General features: G+C 57.2%; 1 protein-coding gene across 2 annotated transcripts in view; it reads left to right on the top strand.

The window, feature by feature from the left end:
* Nucleotides 1-20,018, top strand: part of TFEB (transcription factor EB) — a 53,924-nt gene that overhangs the window by 25,172 nt on the left and 8,734 nt on the right. The window contains exon 1 of one of the 2 annotated variants that reach the window (XM_043591371.1): nucleotides 6,539-6,692. The exons of the other annotated variant lie outside the window; for it this stretch is intronic. The gene's annotated coding sequence lies outside the window, so the exon portion shown is untranslated. Of the gene's footprint in view, nucleotides 1-6,538; nucleotides 6,693-20,018 lie in introns of those variants that run through there. 2 annotated transcript variants of the gene reach the window in all.

The raw sequence follows: 20,018 nt of genomic DNA, 5'->3' as shown, positions 1-20,018 counted from the left end.
GCTGCGTGACCTTGGGCAAGTCGTCATCCTCTCTGTACCTCAGTTTCCTCATCTGTGGGACAAGGATGGGAGTACAGTGTTTTGAAGACTAACAGAATAACGTGTGAAGTGCTATATAATAAGGAGGTGGTGGCCTTCTTACCACTTTCGTTGTTGTTATTACTAATGAGAAGCTCTGTGTGTGCCCCCTCTGTATGTTGGAGTGAGTTGGGTAGGAGGCTTCTCAGCTTTTCTCTGCGTGAAGTGAAGCTAGGGGTGGGGCCCGGAGAGAGTGGTTATAACCCCGGCATCGTGATGGCAATCCCTGCAGGGCTGCAGCAAGGGATAGAGAGTGTACAGGCGGGTTAGGATGTGGGCTTTCCCTTTCATGGGTTGAATGAGTCACTTAACTTTTGTGACCATCCATTTCCTTACCTACAAGACAGATATGATCACAGGCCATAGAATTCTTGCTGGGCACACGGTGGGAACTGAATCTGTGAAATTTTGTGGGGGGCGGGGCGCATTGCTGGGTCCTTTTCCCGTAAGGGGGATGGGGTGCCATTGCCTTGGGAGTCAGGGAGGCTTGAAGAAGGGGGGCTGTGATCCCAGCTCTCCCTCAGCTGTGTGATCTGAACACATTTCTTGCTTCCCCTGGGCTTCTGTAACACAAAGAGGTCAGAGAAAGCTGGTCTTGAGACTTCCTCAGAGCCTCAGGGAGTGATCTGGGGACTGTTTGAGCGCATGGGGGAGGCCCCCAGTTGGAGGCCAGGTGGTCTGGCCACCCCCCTCAGCCCCACAGAGCTGCTTTATTCTCATGTTTTACATACATATCGAGGTTCTAGGTAAAGTTTATCTGAAAACAGGGCTCTCCTGCTAGAAATAGCCCAGGAAATCTCTGATGGGTGACTTCCCAGGCCTCTTGTCATCTGAAGGGCATTGGCTCTTGGAGGTGACCCATGCAGGGGGAGGTGGTAGGGCTGAGATGGGGCAGAAGGGCCCCTGCCACAGCACTGGCACATAGCAGGTACTCAAGAAATATTTGAAATGAATGAATGGAGTGGCACCGGGCAGTATCCCAGAGGAGCAGTACCTCTGATTAGGTGGCAGATCTTCTCCTACCCTTTCCTCTGTCCCCCGCTTTGGCCAGCCTTAGGCTCCCTCAGCTCTGGGGTCCAGGTTCAGCCTTCCTCAGTCAGAGTCCCAGTTTGTCCCTTGATAAAATGAGGGTGATAGGCTCAGCCTCAGAAGGTCCCTTGTGGCTCTCAGCCTCGGTTGTCAGGGCAGGTCACACGCATCCACACACGCATCCACACACACGCACGCCCGCACACAGCTCCGTGACGTGGGCCTGGCTGGGGGGTGGGGGGCTCCTCTTCCCCTCCCCAGGCAGGAGCCCCCTCAAGTTCTCCTGAAGTGAAGGTTGGGGTGCTGCAGGTCTCTGGATGGGGCCCCCAGGAGATGATGTGCTGGAACTGGGGCTCGGCCTGTGGGTGTGAGAGGAAGGGTGGGCATCTGACTGTGTCCTCTGGGCTGCAGCTGCCACTGTGACCTTTGTGTGTGACCTTCTGGGAGTGTGGGCGGCTGCCCACAGAGCACATATTTGTGTTGTTCTGCCTGGGTGTGAGGGGGTGGTGTGAACGGTGGCAGTGAGGGAGCAAGGGCAGTTATCTCCCCGGGAGCCGCCGGGGCTCTGAGAAGAATGGAAAGTGATTTCATGCAAAGGAGCCCTTCCGTCTCTGCCTTTTGGCCACAATCTGAGGTATGGGGTGGCCTGGCTTCCTTCCTTTCCCCCACCTGCCTGCCAGAGGCCCCTGTTCCCCCTCCTCCTGCCTCAGGGATAAGGCACTGCCTTGATCTGCAGTCTGACACCCCTCTCAGGGGGTTTTCAGGAGTTGGTCCATACCCGCAGCTATAGGAGTCGGTGTGGGGACCAGGAGGGCATCTAGGCCTCGATTCCTGGCACTACGTAATCCCCTAAGCCGGAGGAAGTAGCCTGCGGAGGCCCAGGCCGGGATGCTGTGGTCATTACCCCATTACCAGCCCAGTGGTTTTCCAGCTTGAGAAGGCCTGCCAGGGAGGGGAGGGGAGAGGCCCCACCTGCCCACCGGCTCTGCCATCCCAGCTGCAGCCCTGCTGGTGACTCATGCCCCTGGGGAGTGAGCCCGGCTTCTCTCCCCTGGGGCACCCGGGGCCTTGGTGCTGAGCCCAGGGCCCCAGCAAGCTGGTGGCGGGGACGTGGGGCGGTGTGGTGTTGGGATTGAGGCCCTCTGTCTGGGGAGAGGTCGCAGCAGATTTTTCTTGCACCTTCTCCTGGCCCCGCAGACTACCTTCCCTTTGCCCACAGGGGAGGCCACAGCCCCCAGTTACATAATGGGTCCCAGATGCCTCCTGAGTGAGCAGCCCAGTGGGGCAGCTGGATCCAGGAGTCCCTGTTCCCCAGTGCCCGGCACTGGGCACGACCCCATTCCACTGCCTGGGCTCACTGAGGGCGTGGGTGGTGCCTGCCTTCCTACGCAGCCCCCAGCGGGGCTGTGCCGCCTGGGAGGGATGGGGAGGCCCTCTCCAGGGAAATGAATTCTTGGCCTGACCCCAGATGCCGGCCTGCCCAGCTCTGCTCCAGGGTAATGCTGGGTGTACACACAGCCCCATTGTATGCCTGGGCTCTGTGCCCGCCATGGGCCTGGCACCAGCTCTATCAATAGCAGTGGCTCCTCAGTTCCTCGGCACCCCCTGCCAGGGCCCGAGCCACTGGGTCCCTGGTGGGGAGGAAAGGAGGCCTAGTGATCGGGGTGGTGGGTGTGTCCTGAGTGGAGGGGCCGGGACCATTCGGCCCCTTGAGGAGCCAAATGAATACATTTGCTTTTCTCACCAACTGTGAGGTACAGGAGCAGGGAGCGTTATCCCCCACTCATATGAGGAGACCGTGGCATTGAGGGGCAAGGTGACTTCCCCAAGGTCACAATGCTACCAAGCGGTGGAGCTCAGGGGTGAGCCCAGGCGGCCTCGGGACCAGAGTTGGAACTCGCTTCCAGCTCGGGGTTTAAGAAAAGGCAGGCCTGCCTTCTTCTTTTCACAGCCCAACTTTGGGGTCTGTGGCAGGCCACTTCTGGAAAGTGTATGTTCCCAGGGTGGAAGGGGGCCCAGGAGCAGTACGGTCTGGAACCCCATGTGCTTGGGAGAAGCGTGGTAGTTAATTTTCAAGGATGATGTAGGTGGCTGAGTGGGCAGAGCAGGTCTCCAGATCTAGAAGACAGCTCTGTGCCTCAGTTTCCCCCCTCCACCTACATCGTGTATCTCCTGTGCTTCTTGGGAGGGCCCAGGAATGTAGAGGTGAGACGTGGCGAGGGCTGGAGCCTGGAGCCTCATACTCTTTTCCTCTGCTCCACAGACCGGTGCGGAAGGCCCCCTTCCCCAATCTAGATGCCCCTGGAGGCGGGCTGCCAAGGCGTCCAGGCGCTTCTATTCTGAGAGTCCGTCCTGAGCTGCCCCATCTCCTCAGGTTTCCCAGCCTGAAGGGACCTCTGAGGCTGTGGGCAGCTTGCAGAGGGGCAGCCTGGCTCTAGGCTGTGAGGGGGGTCCCGCTTCTGCCCATGTCCCTCAGGGCAAGATGGATGGTGCCCAGATACCACTCTTATGGGGTCTGTCCCATTTCTCACTCTCTGGGGCTCTACCTCTACCCCACGAGCCCCGACCCCTGGGGCTGGGCAGAGCTGAAGCTCCTCCCTTCCCTTGGCCCACCCTCCTTGTCCCCTGTCGTCCTGGGCATGTGGCCTGGTCCCCTCCTTCAGTGCCACCTCAGCCCTCTTAAAAATGGACAGGGCATTCTGCAGTGACCACAAGATTGTGTAACGCCATGGCTGGGCCGTGGGGACAGGTGGGGAAGAGAGAAACTGGAAGCTCCCTTTTCCACCGCCCCCCCACCCCCTGCCCTGGAGCCTTGTCTCCCTCCCCACTCTGCTGGGGCTCAGCTTTCTCTGTTTATGCTGCTCCCACCAACCAGCCAATACAGCTCCGTCCGAGGCCACAGGGGTGGACACGTCCAAGGGCTTCCAGAGATGAGCGATGTTTGGACATTCTGCAGAAGGAAGGGGGATGGGGCGGAGGAGAGGGAGCGAGGAGGCCTCCTCAGCTGAGCCCAGAGCTCGTGGTGGAAGGGCATCCTGGATGCCTCCAGGCCTGGTAGGGAGTTTGGACTCTGGAGGACAGTGGGGTGCCATTGGGGGTGATGGAGCAGGCGATGACTTTTCTTTGTTGGTCAGCCCATTTTGTGTCCACTCCCTTGTTCTCTCAGGGCTGTTTCCTTTCTCTGTTCCTCCAAAGACAATACACCCTTCTCTCTGCTCTTCAGCCCCTTCTCTCTGATTCCTGTTCACCCCCTCCCACACGTCCCACACGTTCTTGGCATCCTCTGCTCCACCGTCTTGGCCTGTTCCCCTGCCCTGCTTTGTCTGGCCTCCTCTCCCTCTCCCTCTCCCCAGCCCCCGACCCCCCCCTTCCCTGGGGTAGGGCTTGGGTGGAGTTGAGCCTTTGAGGAATGGGATATGGGCCTGGCGGGACCACACAGGGTACTGGCACGATGGAGAACGTCTCCGGAGGATGTTCCCTGTTCTGACATGGCTCTCTACACCCTTCAGAAAACGACTGGGTCCCACAGTGTGGCTCGTCAGGGGGATCTTACTTGTAATTTGTCAACCTGATACACGGAGATACAGATTTTTCTAGCCGATAAATCAGAGAGTGGTGGGCCTTCGTTTTCTTGTTGTTAAGTTTGGCAGAGAGGATATGGACCCAGATGGGAATCAGACTGCAGACAACTATTGTTTCCTCCCCAGCATCCATCTACCTATAGACGCACACACGCATCCGTTATATCCCCATGCACCTTGTCCGTGCTCTCATGCATGCATAGCCGCCCGTTCATCAGATATTTACTGAGCACCTGTGTTAGGTGTTTTACATTTAATCCTTACAGAAATTCTCCAAGACGGGCATTCTCAGCATTTTGCACATGAGGACGCCAAGGCCCCTTGAAGTGAAGCGAGTTGCTGAACGCTGCACAGACAGTAAGGGACACATCTGGAACGTTCAGCTCTCCGTGCCTGGAAAGACAAGCTCTTAGTGTGGTATCAAAGTGGCCCCACCCCCACCCCGGGTGTCCCCAGTGCATAGTTCTTAGCATGGAACATCACAGCTGTGCTATCGAATGAATGGGCCTGTCGAGGTTCTGGAATGCTGGAGTTCTCTAGCTCCATCTTTGGTCCATGCCGGGGTTGGGGGGCAATGCAGGGCCCCGAGCCCTCTTGGCATTTGCCACCAGTAACCACGTGTTGGCACGACCACCCCTGGAATGGATGCTTCTTTGTCATAGAATGTGCCAGACGCTGGCGCATCCTTGTTTCTTCGCTCCATCTTGCCAACTCTGCTTCCGAGGGAGGTCTTACCCCTAGCAGGCGGGAAAGTTCTAGGTGCACGCTTGGCCACTGCACCCAGTCTCCCCCAGTGGCTGGGCTCTCAGACTGGCCCTTTTACTGGCCTTTCTTTCTAAGCTTTTGAGTTAGCTGCTCCGTTACAGGTCCTAACCTCCTCCTCAGGGCCCACTGGCTGAGACAAGGATGTGGGTACAGGTAGTTTACTTGGGAGGTGACCCCAGGAAGAGCCCGCAGTGGGGTAGAATAGGTGGGGTTGGATAGACAGGGAAGGGAAGGAAGCCAAGAAAATGTGTGTTTGGGAGCAGGTGACTGCTGTGACTTCTGAGGCTCGGGCTCACTGGGGGCCCCTGTAGAACCCCGGGACGAAGTGGGGTGAGGGAATGGGTGTCTCTTCACTAGCCCTGCAAGGTCTCTGGCTAAGAGCTGCTGGGGGAAGACGGGATGCTGGCTCTGACATGGAAGCGGGTGCCAGCAGCTGGCAGGGGGTGTGGCCGGAGCCCTGATGGCCTCAGCAGCACCCACCGAACCCAGGCCTGGGAGTCCCTTGGAGTATGCCTCTTCTCAAGCCCCGTGTCCCCAGCGCCCTTCTCTCCAGGCCCACGAAGCTTCCGCTCTCAGCTGCCCCGGGCAGACCCTGCCCCCTGGAGCCAGTCGCCAGGGCCACCTTCGTTGTGTTCAACAGATACTTAAGGAGCTCCTACTGTGTGGCAGAGGAAGCTGTTAGGATCCTTCCAGGCACTCAGCAGAGGAAAGGGACCCAGCACACACGAGGTCCTTCCCGTAGGTCAGACACTGGCAGCCATTTCCAGGCCCCGTCCGAGGCAAGTGCGCTTCTCTGGGCTCCGTCCGCTCCCAGAGGGCGGGACGGATGTGCTGGGTGGCACAGAGCCTGGAGCCACCTTTGAGTCCCCTCCCAGCCCCAGCATCCTGAGACTGTGATTGTAGCGGTTTCTCTGACTTCCTTTTCCTTTCTCTCAATGCCCCTGCCTCTTCCCCTCCTGGGGCCACTGGCCCCATGGCTGCCACGTGGTTGTCTTCTGGTGCCCTCCCTCTGTGTCTCTATGAGGAACAGGATGCAATTTGCGGGGCAATGGGAGGGGGGGCATTTTATTCAAGGGCATCCTTCTGTGTCCCTGGTGAGGGCTCTGCCCGGCGCCTGCTTCCTGGAGAAGGGCCTCCTCCCTGCTGACTCCTGCTCCCACCGTGCAGATTCGCACAGCAGTCCGAAGCCTTATGGGGCTGAGGGCATGGGAAGAGTTAAGAGAGGGAAGTGGTGCGTAGGTAAGGCTTGGGGGTGGTGGTGGGGGAAGGGCAGGAGGCGAGCAGGGGGCAGATGCTGGGCCCGGTGGGGCGCCGGGCGGCAGGTGGGCCTGCCAGAGCCTCGGCTCCTTGACCTCTCTCTCCAGCCGCCACCCTCCGCCTTTCCCTCCAGGTTTGGTCGGGGTGCAGGTGTCAGGGTGGGCCGCAGGAGTTCGTCTGCCCGTGATGGCCAACCTCACGACCTTTGACATTCTCTCCACGTCTGCCATGCACCTGCCCCGCTTGCAGAGAAAGGTGGCTGCGCTCTTGGGGCTGGTGCACTGGTGTGAGGGCCGGGAGGACAGATGCTGTTGGCGTGGGCCCCAGAGGTGGACTTTATGATGAGGCTTTCGATGGGTGGCTCGGGTTGGAGCTTAAGCGACTTTGGTCCAGGGCGGAGGTATGAGGCGTCTCACCTCCCCAGGAGGGAAGCTGGGGAGGCACAGGACGCGGTGGTTGGGAGATCACGAAAGGGGGAGAGAGGAGGGGTGTTCCCCTCCCCCATCCCAACAGGCACAAAATCCAGGGCACTTGGTTCCTCTCTCTCTGCCCCGCTGACGGCAGGGTGCTTCTTGCATTTGAGGACAGAAACAAAAGTTAGGCAAGCTGCTGTGTGAATCTGGGGAGTGAGACTGAGGTGTCCCTCCCATACCTGCGTGTGTGGCAGAGACGGGGCAGGGGCACGAAGCTTACTCCTCCGTAGGTAGTCACGGTGGAGTCGCCACTGAGGACATTTCACTTGTGGGGGGCGAGGCTGGCTGGTGGGGCATCTTCCAGTTGGAGGAGGGGTGGAGGGGCCAACTGGAGTGTCCCCGGGGCAGGACAGAGGTGAAGCTGAGTTTGGGGTCTGGGGCGGCTGCCAGCACCAGGGAGGCCCTGGGGTGGGCAAGGGCTGGGACAGGACCCAGGCGAGGGAACCCCTGGTTTTGTGCCCCACTCGTGTCCCCAGAAGCCCAGCCTGGGGCACGGGCAGGGGAGGAGGGCCAGCGGGGTAGGTGCCTGTAGTGAGCCGAGGAAGGTCTGTGGCTGTCCCTCGGCCTCTGTCTGTGCCGCCGGCCGCCCTGTCCTGCCTCCACCGGGTGTGAGTCAGACCGAAAGCAGAAGCTGCCAGACATTGCACAGGGTGAAGCGAGGCAGAACCAGCCGTGCTATTTTGGAACCTGGTTAATTCCCCTCCTGTCCCCCACCTCGCTTCTCTCAGGGCTCCCGCCCCCTCCTGGTCACTAGCACTTTGCCTCCCTCGAGGGGACAGTTGGGTTGGGACTTGACTTCCCCTGGCGTGCGGGGTGGGGGTGCTTAATGTCCCTCCCCTTGCTGGACCCCCTTCCCGGCCAAGAGGTGCTGGCTTCTAGGAAGCCAGCCTTCTGGTGTTGGGGGACAGAGTGCCCCCTCCTGGCTGGAGCTCAGAGCCCTTGATCAGGACACCCTGGCGAGATGATGGTCTGTCCGCACGCACCCTCCCCCGCCCATCTTTCACCACCCTCAAGCCAACTGTCAGTTGCCTCTCTCTCTCTGGAGCTGTGAGCTACAAGGCTTTCAGGGGACAGCCTCTCCCAGCAGGGACTCTTAGAGCGTCGGGAGGGATTTCCGGACCCAGAGTGGAGATATTTTGGGGCCAAGGGCCTTTCCAGAACCCATGACATCACATACCCTGCAGCAGCCCCAACTCATCCCCCTAATCTATGGGTCTTTCTTGGGCATCCTAGGCCTGCTTGAGGTTCTGGCCCCACATTTTAGGATTTCTTTGGAGCCCGCATGAGCCTGGGGGCCCCTGGCAGTCCAGTCTGCAGTGGCGAAAGAGGTCAGTAGGGTGTGTGTTTCTGAACTGAACGTGGAGGTGTAGAGGTGAGAGCCATTACCCACCTGTGGGCAGGGTGGACAGGGGTCCCGCCCCCACCTGAAACTGTGTGGCGGGACAGAGGGTGGGCTTTGCGGTTGCCCTATGAGAGTGTGTGCGTCAGAGATGGGCATGGCCTCCCCTGTGTGTTGCTGCCTCCGGGGGGACCCTGAGGTCCGAGCTTCACCCAGCAACCTGGGGTGGTAGATTTCATGCTTGGGCGGGGGGGTGGTCAGCAGGCACATTGCAGGTGACCAATTACTGCAGTTGACAGGGATGTGGGTCCTGGTCAACCTTAAGAGAGCAGGACTCAAGCTTCTCGTTGCTCAGATGGATTTGGGGCTTAGGCAGGTGAGAGCAAGGCTAAGGCAGTAAGGTCTCCTAGGCCGCCTGCAGGGGCTTCGGCACGCCCCCTGCCTTCTATACAACACACAGCAATGAGTTAAATGCACAGCCAGCCCAGAGCCCAGAGCCCTGTGATCCTGCCTCCACCTTGGCTCCTGGCCCCGAGAATCAGGGCTGTGCGCTCAGGGTCACCATGGGGCTCAAGAGAGCCCTGCTGTCCCTGCAAGTATGTCTTCCCGCCAGGGGCCTGCACCTCCTCACTGTCTCCACCCGTCACCCACTTTTATACTTGGAACCAGGTGACCAAGCTCCCAGAAGGCTGCAAATGACTTCCCCCATCAGATCTCCTAGAATGCTATGTGAAGAAGCAGATTCTGATTCAGTGAGTCCGGGCTGGCCTGAGAGAGCCTGCATTTCTAACCAACTCCCAGGGGAGGTGATGCCTGGGGGTCCTGCTTTGAGTGGTGAGGCCTAATAAGGCCCTGTCCCATCTAAACTCCAGCCAGATTGGCACTGCTCACCTAGCTGGGGAACTAACACTCATGGGCCACCCCCTAGGTGCCAGGAGCATCACACACTTGAGCTCCTTGATCCCTCCTTCACCTACTCTGAGGGAGGTGGCATTATCACCATCCGGTGTTACAGATGGGGAAACTGAGGCTCTGGGAGATAAGTTCCTGTCCCGGGTCACACGGGTGGTGAGTGGCAAAGCCAGGCAGAGACTGAATGGGGGATAGTTCTGGAGGGACAAAAGCTGAGTGAGGCTGGCATCCTGTCTCACCTGCCTGCCCCAGGGCCCCCCTCCACGAATGGGTTTGCCATCACCTGCCTCCTCAGGCCCTTTCCAGACAGACTCCTCAAACGGGCATCTAGCACACTGCCATGGTCCATGCACTCACGAGCCTGGGCCAGAGGCTGGGTGTGCAGACTTCTAGACCCCTACCAGCTGTGTGACCTCAGGCAGATGGTCAGCCTCTCTGTGCTTCAGTTGCTCTCTCTCTAAAATGGGGGCTATATTGCTACTTCCTCACAGGTGGGTGGGCTTGCTTTGAGGATTAAATCAGAAATATATTTCAACTCAGAACAGTGCCTGGTGCATAGGAAGCGCTCAGTACAGATAATAATGAACTCCCGTTGCTTTGTACCTGGGAGACTAGAGGCCACCCTCTCTGTACATTCACGCCATGGCCACACTCGTAGGTGTTTTCCTTCCTTCTTTCCTTTCCCGTCCCCTCTGCCACTGTCTCACTGGACACTTCAGTTACAAAGAGATTGTTTCCAAAGTAATCAGAGGCCGATTCAGCTCTCGAAGAGGAAGCCGAACGGTGGTTCATTTGTGGCATACAAGCCAAGCCACAGGGCATTGGAGAGGCTGGGGTGGGGCTGGGGCAGCAAGGATGCAGAGGAAGCCCCCCCCCCAAGAGCAGGGGCCAGAGCCAGAGCTGGTGGGTCGGGCGTGCTGTGGACCCGGGCCTAGGGCAGGGAGGGCAGGGGTTTGGAGTCAGATGGGAGGCGGGAGCCACTCCGTGTGCTGCCCGCACGCTGCCCCGCGCCTGCATCCTCTCCCACCCGGAGTCACAGAGCCTTCCTTGCCCGAGTTGAGGGCAGAGCGCTAGGGTGTGTGGGTGGGTGGGACTGCTGTCTCCTGAGCAGAAAGAAAAGCAGAGGCCGGACCCCCAAGGCTGCCACAGGCCTGGAGAGGGAGTTCGTGTGTGTGCGGCAGCAGTGGGAGTGAGAGTGAGGAGCGGTACCTGGCTCTCCCGCTCCCGGCCCCGCAGGCTGGCTCCTTGGACACTTGGCCTTGGCTGTGTCCACGCTGCCCAGAGCCTCAGGGTGCCCGGACAGAGCAGGAAGGGGCCTGCCAGGGATCCCGTCCTGCCCTCTCATGGTATCAGCCAGGGTCCAAGGCCCAGCGAGGGGCAGGACCGGCCTGAGCTCACAGCTGGGCAGTGGGACAGCCAAATGCAGGTCTTCTAATCCCACTGTGCCCTTGGGAAGCGTCGGACGCTTTGGTTCAGGGCTGAAGGAGCCCTTTTGGAAGAGACTCATTTCCAGGCATCAAAACCGTCAGGTCTCATCTTCCTTGCTGAGGGCTGACCTAGCACCCAACAGAAGGTCAGCTGGTCTTCCTTCAACAGGGAGAGGGGGGTGGGCTGGCTAGCGTGGGCAGGGGAGGTCAGGGGCTTGGGACCCTTGGCATCCCAATCTTGAGTCCGTGCCCTGGACTTTCGGCCCCCTTTGGATCTGGGGGGCCCCTCCTGCCCCTGCTGCAGTCCAGGCCAGACCTCTGTTCATGTAATCGTGTTTCTCTCCAGTCAGCTTGATATACTCTCCCCCTCCCCCCATTGCCCCCTCATGGCCCATGGTAACTGCCTCCATGAGATCCAGATCTCTCACCTTAGTCTCTTGAGCCCCTGGAAGTGGATCAGTCTTAGCTATTGAGCAAAGAGAGTTTTCTGCAGGCGGATGGGGTCTGGCCTGCATTTGGGGGCTTCTGGGAGGGGTGTGCAGGCCTCTCTGGGAACCCTTTGTAAGATCCACTGAGGGTAACTGTGGGCGGGGGCATGGGGCAGTGCTGGGAGTTTAGGGGGACAATAATCCACCTACGTGGACCTTCGCTATTGGCCCCTGGTTTCTTCCCCAGGAAAGAAACTGGTGGTGGTCATGCACCTCAGAGAGACCCGGGCTTGCATGCCCACCTCACCGTGTTCTCGCTATGTGACCTTGAACAAGTCACTTAACCTTTCTGAGTCTTGGTTTTCTTATCTGCCAGAGATGCTATTTGTCCTGCGAGATGTTTGTGAGGGACAAATAATCTGATGTGGGTCACATGCTTAGCTCAGTGCCCTGTCCAGAGTAGGGACTCAGGAGTGTTTGCTGAGTGAGAGAACAGGTGATAATTGAGCATGCCTTGGGTCACTGGGCAAGCAGCATTCTGGGGCCCTGAGTCTCGTTCTGGGAATTCCGATGGGTGGGATGGGGTAGAGGTTCAGAAGAAGAACGCTGACTTCTGGGGTGCACCTGTGTGGCTCACTCAGTTAAGCGTCTGACTTGGGCTCAGGTCATGGTCTTGAGGTTCACTGAGTTCTCTGCTAACAGCCTGGAGCCTGATTCAGATCCTCTCTCTCCCTCTCTCTCTGCCCCTCCCCGACTTGTGTGCACTTGCTCTCTCTTTCTCTTTCTCTCTGTCAAAAATAAATAAACATTTGGTGTGCATGCGTGGCTCAGTTGGTTAAGTGTCAGACTCTTGGTTTCGGCTTAGGTCATGATCTCGTGGTTTTGTGGTTTGAGCCCTACGTCGGGCTCTGCACTGAACAGTACGGAGCCTGCTTGGGATTCTCTCTTCCTCTCTCTCTCTGTGCCCCTCCCCCACCTGCTCTGTCTCTGTCTCTCTCAAAATAAATATACTTAAAATAAACAAAAGAAAAAAAAAAAAGAAAGCTGATTTCTCTGGAAGCTTCTTTGTACCTGTGGAGACTGGTAGGTGGCCAGGAAACAATTGGAGAACAAAGCAGTGTAGCCACAGGCAGGATGCTCAAATGGACCAAGTGTCAGCCAGAGGAGATGGGGACAGGGGAGCCAGGGAAAGAGAGGAGAGAGACAGCTGCTCACTGAGGGGGCGGGGTGAGGGATATGACCATGTGTGTGTGCATGTGTGTGTGTGTGTGTGTGTGAGAGAGAGAGAGAGAGAGAGAGAGAGAGACAGGCAGACAGAGGGTCTGCATGTGTGGCTGGGCTGTATCTGTGCATAACACAAGGGCAGACCAGGACCTTTCTAGTGTCTTCTCTCCATGCTTCCCAGTTACTCGTCCCTCAGTGGCAGTCTTCCTGGGGCAGGCTTCATGCCAGGGTCCAGCTGGTGCCTTTGGGACAGGATTGGCGCCTCTCTGGTCTGGGATCGCCTTTGAAGGCTCTCCATTTGCAGCACAACTGCTGTGCCTTGCCCCGGGCCAACAGGCGGGCCAGCCAGGAGGCACCAGCTCCCACCCTTTCCTGTGGGATGTGCGCTGGGACGTGGGGCTGATGGGCCTGAGCTGCAGGCACGGGGCGGCCACTGAGCAGGCCAGGAGCTGTGGCTGCCCTTCATCTCCCCTCTCCTTCCTTTCCCTCCTCCCCGCCTCCTGCCCCTATTCAGAGATTTAAAAACAAGCCCCTATTCCCCCCTCCCCCCACCAGCCCTGCAGCCTCCTGCAGTGGGTTCCCTAGAGGCAGGTTCTCTGCATGCCAGAGTCAAGTACATCTTGGGTTTGAGTTTGTGCCACCACTCAGGTGCTCCGTGCAGACCACCCTTTTGGGGCTTTAGTTTCCTCCACTGTTTGTTCCCCGTCTTTACTGATCACAGACTGAGGACTGGCCAGCCTGTGCCGAGGCTTGGCACTTGGCAGAGCGATTATGTTGCATGAGAGACAGGGAGAACCACATCCTACATAATAGTCTTTATGTCTGTCCAAGGCGGGGGAGGGGGGGGCACTCAAGCCAGGGGATGGAGGTGAGACCAGACATTCCCTCTAGGGGAGGGTCCTGGAGGGAGCTTTCCCGGGTGATGACAACGTTCTCCATTTTGGTCTAGATGGTGATTACACAGACATACACACTTGTAAAAATGCATCAAGCCTTACACTTTAAACCTGTGCATTTTGCTGGGATAAAGGACATCTCAATAAAGGGGAAAAGGCCAAAACCTTAAAATAAAAATGTTAAAAGCGTGGACCACCAACCTCATTCTTGCTCCTGGTACCAGATACCTTCTGATCAAACAGTGGACACTTACCCACGGTGAGTGTGGTTTCCATTTTCTCTTTTTCAGTACTGGAGGAGGCAGGAGGGCCCCACTTTGGCCTCTCATGACATGTAGAGAACCACTGGGCCAGATTCAGACAAACCACCTGAATTATGAAGTATCTCCAGTGTGCTGGGCACCGTGCTAAGTGCTCTGTCCGCTCCTGGTCTCTTAAAACCTGGAATTAGGATCGTTATTACCCACCTGTCTCTCCCATAGCACTGCGGTGAATTATGTGATATACAAGCTTTGGAAAAGACAATCTTATAAAAGCTGGCCCAAGGCCTTCCCGCCCTAGTCCCATAGGGGTCTTGATATGTTGTGTGTGTGTGTATGTGTGTGTGTATGTCCCTTTTCTCAAAAGAAACTTAAGAGGAGCAGTAAGAGAGGATAGTTCAGGGATGCCCTAGACAGGCATGGACAAAGGGACGGTGAACAGTGACAAAGTGGTGACATCTCTCCCCTGCCCATGTCTCCTCTGCCCTTGCCAGAGGTTTCTATACCCAGTATCCCAACTTAGATCCCAACTGTTCTGGGAGAGGTGGCTCCAGCTGGTAAGCCCCACTTGATTGACGGGAAGACTGAGGCTAGGCTGAGACACTGAGTCAGGCCCGAGGCAGGGACTCACATCCACGCCTTCGGATGCCAAGTTCTCACAGCATCTTGCGGGCAGGACTGCCGGCTCCTGGGAATCTTATGACATCCGCCCACCCCTAGTTCTCTTTGAGTCCAACCCAGTTGATGACCCCCGTGACCACCTTGGTAATTTCCAATGGCCACAGCCCAAGGCACGGGGATCGTGGTGCACATCCTCATTCATCAGGCCTTCCTTTGCCACTGCCTCTGCCAGAGGGAGCTCAGAGAAGACAAAACAAACCCGGGGCCTGGAATCTTCCCCTCTCTTCCCTTCCCAAGGCTGAAAGGTTACGCAAGAGGTCACGGGGTCCTTCCCCCTGCCCCCGGGAGCCTCAGCACCTGCTCAGGAGGCCTTCCTTTAGTGGTTGGTTTGATTTCCCTCCAACTCCACGGGGCAGCTCCCGCACAACTGCTGGTTTGTAACAGCCTGGATCAGAAGAAAGCTTCTTCCGACCACAGAGGCACAGAAAGTAATAAATGGCTTAAACAGGCATCCCGGCCTTTGGGCTCCCATTCTTTGTTGTTTCAGCCACCAGACATGTGTTTTTCTGGGAATACAGGAAATTATCTCTGCCCTTTGAGGAAGGGCAGAGTTTTCTCTGCTCGTGTTTGGGGATTCCAGACCATTCCATCGTCCCGGACACCCTATAGCCCCTGGGCTGGGCAAAAGAGATCAGCTAGTGAAACCCTTTGATTGTAGGGGACTTCTTCAGTGGGAATCCCTAAAATAAAATGTGGCAACTCCTACCCCCAAGTCCAGGACAGAGGGGCCTAACTCAAAACCCCAGGGTCCAGCCTCCCCACTCATTAGCTCTGTGACCTTTGGCAAGTAACACAATCTCTCTGTGTCTGTTTCCTCATCTGTAAAGTGGGGAGGGGTGGGGGGTGGGAGAATACTGGTACTCAGGTCATGAAGTAATTGTGATAATGAAATAAAAGGTGCTTCGAACACACATCGTCTATAGTAAGTACACCATAGGCGTATTTCTAATTATTAGTATAAAATATTTTTTCCTGAATAGAAACACATACGTGTTCATTATAGAAAAAGAATAACATTCCAGAAAGTAAAAAGAAAATCACTCATGATTGCATCACCAAAAGAAGTCCATGATACTCTTATATATTTCCTCCCCAGAGGTTTTTCTATGCATATTTGTACACGGTGATGATCAGATTTTTAAAAAATGTTTATTTTGAGACAGAGAGAGAGAGTAAGCAGGGGAGGGGCAGAGAGAGGGGGGACAGAGGATCTGAAGCAGGGTCTGTGCTGACAGCAGGGAGCCTGACGTGGGGCTTGAACTTGTGAACTGTGAGATCATGACCTGAGCTGAAGTCAGATGCTCAACTGACTGAGCCACCCAGGCGCCCCCAGATCAAATTTTATATACAACTTTGCATCCTACTTTTTGTCACCTGACATATCCCCACGTTACTCACTGCAAACAAAACAATCCACCAGGAAGAATACCACAGAATTTATTCGACCATCTGGTATCCTGACACAGGAGATGTGTCTTGCCTGCGTTTGAACTTCATAGACATTGAAGGTGCCGTACGCATTTTTGTGGCTCCTTTTGTTTAACAGTGTCTGCAAGAGGCGTCTGTGCCGTGTGTAGCAATAGTGGGCTCACCGCCATTCCCAAGTAGCATTCCAGTGGTGATGTACCGCAGCTCCCTTCTCCATTTCCCTGCTGATGGACATCTGGTGTTTTCCGGTAGTGCTGCTGAGAACGTTCTAGCGCGTGTCCTCCGGTGAACACATGGATGCTTTTTCTGTTGGGCATTCACTTCAGAATGACGTTGCTGAGTCATGGGGTATATGCTTTCTGCTTCCTGCTCCAAGTTTTATTTTTATTTATCATTTAATGTTTTTTATTTATTTTTGAGAGAGAGAGTGTGAGCAGGGGAGGGGCAGAGAGAGAGAGGGACAAAGGATCCGAAGCGGGCTCTGTGCTGACAGCAGTGAGTCCGACGTGAGGCTCGAACTCACAAACCGTGAGATCATGACCAGAGCCGAAGTCGGATGCTCAGCCGACCGAGCCCCCCGGGGGCCCCTTCCTGTTCCAAGGTTTCAAGGATCACCTGGAAGGCAGAAAAATCCCCAGGGAAGGTCAGGCCCCACAATTAACGGAGGGGTCCCGGCTCAGCGAAGAGCAATCTGAGGGGTGCTGCGTGATCACGCTCCCTCTGAAGGCGCACGTCTGGGGCTGTAATGGGAAGTGAGCTGGACCCCGCGTCCTGGCCCTTCAGCTCCAACTGGCATGTGACTTCTGACCTGCTGGTGGCCACTTGGTGTCCTCACCCAGGGTCCTCGGCTGGCCTAACAACCATCGCATTGAGGAGGGCAGGGCTCAGGCCAGGCTCTGGGTGGCACCAAGGGAACTGTACCTTTGCCTGTGACTGGAAGCAGGTTGGGCTCCTCACAAACGCTGGAAGCTGCCTGCTTTCTTTGCCCCTTGTAGTAAAAGAATCACACAAGTAGCACACAGCCACCCTGTAAGACTTAAGTGCTTCAAAAGTAGGAATGAGAGTGGGGCACCTGGGTGGCTCAGTTGGTTAAGCGTCCGACTTCGGCTCAGGTCATGATCAAACGGTTCGTGGGTTCGAGCGCCGCGTCGGGCTCTATGCTGACAGCCTGGAGCCTTCTTCTGATTCTGTATCTCCCTTTCTCTGCCCCTCCCCTGCTCACGCTGTCTCTCAAAAATAAATAAATGTAACAACAACAAAAAAAGTAAGAATGAGAGACTAGAAAAAAATCCCTGTTTACCACTCCCTACCCCAAAGGTGACTGCTCTGAACATTTGTGGCGGGGGTGGGGGGCATTGGGGGAGCCCAGAATAGAAGTTCAAGAGTGGTTGTGAACCAGGCAGCCTGGGTTGTGTCCATTGTGCTGCTTAACAGCTGTGTAACCTTGGGCAAGTGATTTCACCTCTCTGTGCCTCGGTTTCCTCCCTGGAAGCTGGGGGGCAATGATAGTAGGTACCTCATAGGGTTGTTGTGAAGAATGGATGAGTTGACCTGCGAAAGCACATAGACCATCCCTGACCCAGGGCAGGCATTCAAGAAACCTTCTGATCCTTCTCTGATCTGTTCTGTATGTTTACCTACGTCCTGTCTAAACGGGCTCAGGCTGTGCGTTTAATTCTGAGGTTTCCTTTTTCAACTCAATGCTCTATCTTTGAGATCTTTTTTTTTTTTTTAAGTTTGTTTATTTATTTATTCATTGAGAGTGAGAGAGAGAGAGAGCACAAGCTGGGGAGGGACAGAGAGAGAGAGAGAGGGAGAGAGAAAATCCCAAGCAGGCTCCACACTGTCAGCGCAGAGCCTGATGTGGGGCTCTGTCTCATGACCTGAGCTGAAACCAAGAGTCTGACACTCAACCCACTGAACCACCCAGGCGCCCCTGAGATCTTCTTTCTCCTGAGGCTCCCTTGTGCTGGGATCCTCTGTCTCCTTGCCTATCCCTCATGATTTTTCCTTGTCTCTGCCCTCCCCCTGTCCCCTTTCCCTCAGGAAAGGTTCTGAACCTGTTCATACTAAGGTGTAAATGGCTGATGAGGGAGGCCCCCACATAAGCTTACATGAAACCAGCCCTGCCCTGACCAGAGACGTGTACGGCCTTTGAGGGGGAGCCCAGCGCCTGTCCGTTATCAGAGGCCTAAGGGCATGCTAGGGAGTTCCACGCACCCACGGTGTCTCCCTGAATCCTCACAATAACCCAAGTGGCAGGTGCCCTTATGGGCTTCATTTGGCTGAGGAGAAAACCAAGGCACAGAGAGGTTAAGTGGCTTTCCCAGTCACCCAGCCAGTATGGGCACAGCGGGTGGATGGGGGTTGCTTCAGCTGCATCTGTTGTACGGGGAAGCTCATTTTGGTCACACTAAGCTGGAACCCAGACTCAGCTTAGGGCAGGGGTAGTTACGTGGGAGGTTCTGGGTGAACAGGGGGAGGGGGGTGGTGGGGAAAGCCCGTGGGTTCTGAGGGTGCAGAGAGGGGCGGCTCTCATCGTCTTGGCTAAAACTTCAGTCCCTGCCACATTTTCTATAGGACTGGGGAGAGGCAGGAATTCTCTGGGGCATTAGACCCCCCTGGTCCCCTCAGGAGGAGGGTGTTACTCGGGGGTGGGGGCAGGGGAGAAGATTCTTCAGGGAAGCACGTAGCCCTGGTGTCTGCAGACAGCAGGCACTCCAGGCCCCTGGTGTTACCGAATGCATGAATGGTGGACCCCTTCCCAGGCCTGGTGGATCTGGAGGTCAAATGGTGGGGAGGGTTCGGGGGTCATTTTTGGTTCTCCTGTGTCCCTACTCCCGGTTTTTCCCAGCCAGACCGGGCACCGGCGCGGGGTGGGGGTTGCTTATGAATGGTTTTGAGAGTGAGCAGGTGTGCTTGAGGGCTGGGCAGGGAGTGGTTAGCATGCCCAGGGGCTATATGGGCCACCCCCGTCTGCCCTCAGATCCCCTCAAGTCCCTCCCTTAGCCCTGTACCCGTCCCACCCAGGCCAGGCTCAGAGTCAGAGTGACCCAGGCAGGGTCAGGGGAGGAGGCCGGGACACGGAGGGAGGAAGCAGCCCTGTGACTGGGGTGACAGCTTTGACAACGGGGTGGGGGAAGGGGAAGGCTCACTCTGCCGGTGTTCGGGCCACCCTCTGTCAGAGGACAGTGGACAGGCTAAGGCTACAAGCACCTTTCACCGCCCAGACGCCTCGCGGGTCACCATTCTCCGACATCCCCCTCCCAGGAGGCTCTTCCTGCCTCCGTTTCACAAACGAGCAGACTGAGGCTGGCGCAGCCAGTGAGAGGCCGAGCCCGACTCAGCCCAGGTTCTCCTGTAGCAGAGCCAGCTCTGGCTCAGCCTGGGACGGGCACCCAGCCCTTTGTCGGAGCAACAAGGGGCTCGTTCTCCCCCAGTCCTCCCCGTGCCGGCTGGCACTGCCAGGCCCCGTGCCGCTCCCCCCGCCCCCCAGCAGGGACCAACTGAAGTCAGATTGTTCCCGAGGGGCAGGCTCCCCAGTGCTGCGTGGGTGAGCATGCAGGGGTGCAGGGCGTGCAGCTGCGGGCAGCGGGGCGGGCTGGGGTTGGAGCCCGGAGGTCTGCAGGGCTGCAGTGCTGGGGGGTGGGGGTGGGGGTGGGGGTGGGGTGGGGTGGGGAGTTGGTGATGGGGAAGACAGGCTACCACTCTTTAGGAGCACGGGAAAGGGGTGGAGGCAGCAGCTGTATCCCCGCTGCAGGACAAAGAAAGGGGGGAGCGGCGGGGGGGGGGGTTGGTGGTGACTGCTCTTTTCTCCTTGGGGACGGTCCTGTTGGGAGCTGGAGAGACGCTTGGGGCTAAGGCAGCCCCTTCGCTAATTCCTGGCCAGGTGGAGGGGGTGGGGCAGAGAAGGGAGGAAGGAAGGTGAGTAAGGGTCCCTGAGTATGCAGAGCTCTGAGGCGGATGGCGTGGACCCACTCTGCAAGGAAGCATCCATGGTGGTAGAGGGAGCCCTGAGTGGGGGGTCATGTGGCTTGGGCTCCATCCCTGGCCCTGGGCCAACCAGACGTGCAACGGGGGCCAGGCTGCTTCCCAGCTCTGCACAGACACAGCAGTCCCCTCTGCCCCCGCCCATCCCCGACCCCTGCCCACACGGGCTGGGGAGCCAAACTGGTTGGGGTCCCATCTCTGTCTCTGTCAGACACGTAACTTCCCTGGGCCTCTAGTTTCTCCTTATCCG

Source organism: Prionailurus bengalensis, chromosome B2 (genome assembly GCF_016509475.1).
Source record: "Prionailurus bengalensis isolate Pbe53 chromosome B2, Fcat_Pben_1.1_paternal_pri, whole genome shotgun sequence".
NCBI classification, from domain to species: domain Eukaryota; kingdom Metazoa; phylum Chordata; class Mammalia; order Carnivora; family Felidae; genus Prionailurus; species Prionailurus bengalensis.
Note: the sequence above shows the minus strand (reverse complement) of the source record. Positions and strands in the feature narration are given on the sequence as shown.